Source organism: Medicago sativa, chromosome 7 (genome assembly GCF_051527215.1).
Source record: "Medicago sativa cultivar Bolivia chromosome 7, Bolivia_mono, whole genome shotgun sequence".
Classification (NCBI taxonomy): domain Eukaryota; kingdom Viridiplantae; phylum Streptophyta; class Magnoliopsida; order Fabales; family Fabaceae; genus Medicago; species Medicago sativa.
The window spans coordinates 62,412,775-62,419,217 of record NC_140755.1 but is presented as its reverse complement, the minus strand read 5'-3'; the positions used below and the strand labels follow the sequence as shown (position 1 = coordinate 62,419,217).

At 29.0% G+C, this 6,443-nt stretch overlaps 1 non-coding gene across 1 annotated transcript; it reads left to right on the top strand.

The window, feature by feature from the left end:
* The first annotated feature begins 6,371 nt into the window (after positions 1-6,371).
* TRNAT-UGU (transfer RNA threonine (anticodon UGU)) lies at positions 6,372-6,443 on the top strand. Its single transcript has one exon. It is a non-coding gene; the product is annotated as a tRNA-Thr (tRNA).

Below are 6,443 nucleotides of genomic sequence, written 5' to 3'. Positions count from 1 at the left end.
TTTTCATCTCGAAACCTCTTCTGTTGTCGTTAATTTGTTATGTATTTGTTGTTGGTTAATGATAATGATGCCTCTAGGACTGAAAAATCCAAGGCTTTAGATTGTGGTTAATTCTAAATTGTGTTGCGTGTTTTGTAAAACGATTGTGGCCACAATTATGGCTGTAGAGAAATTAAATATTATAAACTTTGATGCAGCGACCACAATTAGAGGTTTGCACTAATTTTCAAAACATTGGAATGATTCAGACTGACTATATATATATATATATATATATATATATATATATATATATATATATATATATATATATATATATATATGAAGTAATATAATGAATTTGATGATCTATATGAAGTAATGATTCAAACTGATATTTATAGTGTATTATTTTTAATTGAATGGTTGAGTTTAGTTTTATTTATGTTGAATTTTGGTGAACCCAATGATCCAACCCACTAAATAAACACCAACATATCTATACATGCATTTTATGTTGCCATCCAAAGTATGGAAAATTGAGTTGCTAATTACGTATTTCCTCTCTTCTTAATTATTGTCTTGCTAATTGCCAAATAAATCACAGATATTAAGAAATCGGTTTGATCCAAAAATCGATATGGATTGGTTTGAACTATTTATTTATTTGGTTAAAAAAGGGTCAAAGTCAGCAATGTCACGTAGGATTCACATCATTATTTAACTATAAATTATAATTATTAAATTTTCATATTTTTTTATAAATTATAATTATTAAATTTTTTAATTTAATTTAAATATTAATGACATGGAAACAAAAATATGATGAAATATCCATGTCAGCAATGTCACGTAGGATTCACATCATTAATGAGTGTGTCACATCGAGGGAGACTAAAAAAATTTCATTGACTTTAAAAATAGAAGGACAGAAAAAGTGGTTTTAAAAATAGCGGCATCAAAAGTTAACAAAATTTAAAATAGGGGGACCAAAATTGCATTTAAACCTAATATTTAATTGATTTTAATTTTTAACCATAAAATAAATGTGCGTGTCACATGTTTATATTTAGATCTCATGTTTGAACTATTTTTATACTAGATAAATGTATAAAAGATTTTACTCTAACTTTAATTTACTCATTGCTAGTGGACGATAAAATTGATGTCACAAATTAATCGGTTTTTAGATTGGATATTGAGTCTTCTCAAATTAGATTAGGTACACGAGTCTTCTTGTTTATATGTGTTGTTTAACATTAGTCTTTTATTCAATATAAGACTTTATCTAGAACTTATAAGATCAACAATAAAAAAAATAAACATATTGTCACCTTGAGTGAGTAGTGCTGTTGGAACTGAATCATCAATGATAGGATCATCCACATCGTGCTCATAATACAAGTGAACTTTGTTGGATTTGATAGCAATATTCACCATCCCAATTTCATTATTGCCACTCACCACTTCAAACAAGCTAGTTCTAAAACCTAACTTAGAATCCAAACACCAGAAGTGTGAAATCTTGAAATATCGAGCACAACTTTTAACAAGATCATCGAGCACTTCATCAAAACCAATTAAATGCCCACCACTATGATGCAAAAATCAATGTTGCCTTTGTTTCCATTTGATCAAAACATAACAACCATAAAACAACCCGGCTTACACACAAATTGAACCCTAAGTATTTTTATGGAGTAATAAAAACAAGACTCAATAAATGTTGTTTAAAATAAAGTAAAATAAAAAATGTAATAAGCTATATATGGAAATGTTACACAACTACATCAAAAGAACTTAAAGGTGATGTGTTTCTTACCTTAAGCAAGTTGAAGCAAGCTAAGTTCACCAGAGGACAGGGTTGATCAGAGGTCAGGGATAGAGAGGATCAAAGGTTCAAGCTCAAAGACAAGTGATCACTTGGTTTACTTTTAGAGCAACTCAAAGACAAGCTTTTGAGGAGAGAAATGACGTTGTTTTCATTTTATATTGCTTACACCAGATGTTTCCTTTAGCTTCATTTTAGTCACGTCTCTTCATATTCTCATGTGGACAGTAAACAACTAAGTAAGCAACTAAAGCGAAATTGTTTTTGGCCAGATCAGCGAAGCTAACACCCAATTAACGTTTTGGATGTGTATTACTAACATAACATACATTTGGGGAGGTTTTGATTCATTTAATTGATACAAAGACTTGTCTGAAAGCGAGTGACACTTTCAGGGAGCTAAATGAGGGTTTACTCGAAGAATAAGTATTGTTGTTATGGTATTCGAATGACAAGGATATCACTACATCGATGCTGGTTGTTTATAATTCTGTTATGTTTATTTGATTATTTTTTGTTAACTTTTTGGTTCTCATGGAAAACGTGATCTTAATTTGGAGTTCGGCCAAGAATTAAAATAAGCCTAATTAAGATTTTTTTTATCTAGTAATTAAACAAGGTTTTTTTTGAATAAAATAAATACATATAATTACATTTATCTTTAGATAACATGTTTGAACAATTTTTATACTAGGTGAATGTATATAAGATTTTTCTCTTTCTTTAATTTACTCATTGCTAGTTGACGATAAAATTGATGTCCCAAATTAATCGATTTCTTGATTGGATATTGAGTCTCACATTATATTAGGTACACAAATCTTCTAATTTATATGTTGTTCAACATCTATTTATTTTTTATCCAATATGAGACTTTAACTCAAATTTATAACATCAACAATAAAAATAACAAACATATCATAAGCATTCTTCTTCGGGATGAGTGTTGTTTCAGCTCTTTATGAACTTCCCAATTGGACGATACTTGTAATAACCCTTAGTTTTTACTCCCTCCAGTTTCAATTGTAAGCAAAACAATTCTTTTTAAATTAATTGAATAATTATTCTATTTAGCATATAACTAGACTCTTGACCCGTGCTACCGCACGGGTCCTACCGCTTAGAAGTTAATCGAATAAGTCGCAACAATGTAAACATATATAGTTAATAGAAGTTTTATAAAAATTTAAAAGACTCGTGCTCAAATAGACCCGTACATTATAATTGGCAACGCAACATCACTTTTTGAAATTCAGGTGAATATCGAGAAAAAAAAGGATAACACCTTGAAATATATTACAACTTTTGTTATTGTGGTTGCATTCTCTTTATATTAAGGAAACCATTCTTAGAATTAAAAAAAATAAAAATTGTATGCATAAACTTTGTGTTAAAAAAAAGGTAGAATAATAAGTTGCATCAATAAGGTAGCAATATTATGACTTTTAGGTAGCAATATTATGACTTTTCTTATTGCGGATGTATTTTCACTGTATTAAGGACACCATTCTATGAAGCTTAAAAAAAACATTTTGTAGGCATGTTTTTTGTGTTAAAAAAAAGAAGGAAGAATAATGGCTTCCATTAATAAGATGGAAGTTTAGTCACAATAACCTAAAATATAATAGTTGACTTAAGATCTAACATGATTGATTTACAGGATCTTCTGGCTGTTTAGTATTTTGATTTGAAAATCTACAACTAAATTATAAAGAGACGACACCAATATATAGAAAGTATTACATGTGAATGACCATTCACTTCTTGCAGTAATAATTCATATTCATTGCAGCCATAAAAGCAATTACTGTCAAATGCTTTGCAATGCATTATGACGTTTCCAATTCCAAAAGCTGTTAGTGTCAATCATAAATACTAATTGTTAACATTTTGCGTGACCATTGGATAGCATTAATGAACTATCTATTGATTGAAATAATTTGACCCTTGCAGTAATAAGTATTAATTTATCTTTTATTCACAATTGCATATCATTAAGTTCCATAAATATTTGAAATTCGAATTGTAGGTCTTTAAATGTGTTTTCAAATTCGACTGGTGTCGCCTATAAGCTATAACTAATATCATTAAGTCGTGATTGTAGAAGGTTTAGTACTTGCAAATGATATTTGAAAAATGTTAGACTTGATGAACAACATATGTATGGAAATAAACTAATTATTCTTTCCTAACCATACTTAATTGTTATATGTTATTTCAATTAAAAGTGACTGTAATGTGTAAACTCTTTTATGTTGACATAAACTTTTTGACATGCTAATACGTTGACAGTATATTTAAATTAAAAATGTTAGACTTCAGGCACATCTAAGGAGTGAAAGTATATTATACAAAACCTTAGTTGTCGAGTCGAAATAACCACTGAAATAAGTTTCGAATAATATTGTTTTTCAGAGTTTTAGTCTAATTGTAAATACACATGTGATTAGCCATCGTTGACTTCAGAACAGATCACACATATTACTCGAAAAAATTATCAAACAGAACTTGAAACATAATACTTGATTCCAGAAGTGCAGAATTATAAATTTTATACATAGACGTTGTTTGGATTAAAAAACCATCAACAAAGAAGATAAATGAGTCGTTGATAAATATCACATCTGCATCATACATGCCAATAACCCCTTGATCGCGTTTACGACATTAATATTCTCTGGTGTGGTGGAAAGCGAGTGGGTTTTGTAGAGGATGAAGAGATGAAGACATTAATGCTTTTACTTTAGTGGGAGAAGGACGAAAAATGATCAAAATGAAGGTAGAAGATGAAGGGTTGCTTTGTGTTTTTGAAGAAGAAGGAGAAGATATGGTTTAAAAGTTTGTAGGGGGCTGTTAATCAAATTGGCATTAACTACGTTTTCAATTGTCATTAAAAGTGTGTTATTCGTTTTCAATTGCATTAAAAGTGTGTTATTCGTTTTCAATTAGCATTAACTAAGTTATATGAGAGAAAATGAGGAGTTTGAGAATAGAGATCGAATCAACGGGTGGGATTAGATTAGCACGTTTAGGAGGGAAAAATGCTAGGGATTAGGGCAAATTAGGGCAAACATGATAGCCAACCAAGTCTAGCTTTTATAATAAAGGATATATTGAAATGTTGTTTATAATTGAGACCGGATGACGTAGTTTTTTAGAGAGAAAAACTTTTCATTCTCTTTGAATTCCTTCTTCATTCATATAAAATGGTGGTTTTGAGTTATATTTTGGTTTGGAATCACCCATCTCCACTTATTTCTCTCATTTAAGCTAAAAATAAGTAACTTCCACATAGATTTGGTTTTATTTTCCCATTATTTTTCTTCGTGATTTCACCATTTAAGTGCAACGTTGTTTTGTCAATTATTTTGTGCGATGTTTTCCTTGTATTGTGGTGTTCGTTTGTTTGGGATTATATAATAACATATCCTTTCAATAATAAGAGTTTAAAACATTTTCATCTTAAATGGTAGTTTACTTTAAAAATTTAGTTTAAAAACTTCAAGTAAAATATACTAGAATAACTTCTATACCAAAAAACATTTACAAAATGTTGACAAATTACATAAGGAATATTTTTGGAAGATACAATTTTTGAATAAACCTAAAACTATATTTTGATTGTGATCTAGTCTCTGATGATACTTTGAAATGGTTTGTACATCAAAAAGGTGAAATCAACGTGGGACGAGATATTAATTTTTACAATGGACTTTCCAAAGTGGAATAAAAAATAATCTTGTCTTTGAACAAGATTTTTAAATAAAACATAAACATTGTAAAGAAAATGTAACAAACAATTCCACAGTCCTCGGTTAATTATTCTCGGTCAATATCTTTTTATATATTCTTTTTATATTCTTCATTAGGATTGAGCCCACCTCATATGCATAATAACTTATGATACTTATCAGGATGAAATTTGCCACTTATACATAATAACATTCATACACAAAGGTATGCCTCAATTACCAAACTTATTTTCGTATTGAACAATAACGATTAATGAAGGTATACAAAAGTCCTAATTCATATGATAATTAACTTTACACAACTATTTCAATTCACCATACATTCTCAATCATTTCAATAGAATCTAAATTATAAAGTTAATTCATTTTACTTTTCAAAAAAACTTAATTCATTTTGCAACATTCTCCACATTAACTATATTATAATCTTACCCATGTTCAATATTTTAATCATAAATCAACCTACACAACACTAATTTCGATTGGACCAAAATCACGGGATACATCAATTTCGATCTACTATGAATTAAATCAACAACTTGGACGTCTATGTTACAAATCTCTAAGTATGAGTATTCTAGCCACTTTGATTTTGTCACATTTATAGACATTTTTCTATTTTATACTATTAACTTGAATGGAGTGAGATTTTTCACTCATTTATCCTTTTCATTTTTAGCAATGTTGAATTTGTATTGTTTTTAATGTATTTCATCAATTTAAATGAATTAATTCCATTTTTCATTAGTAAAAAACAAAAAAAAACAAAAAACAAGAACCTTTACTTTTTTAAGACAAAGAAATATCAAGCCCTTATAGCTCAGTGGTAGAGCGTCAGTCTTGTAAACTGAAGGTCCGTAGTTCGATCCTGCGTGAGGGCA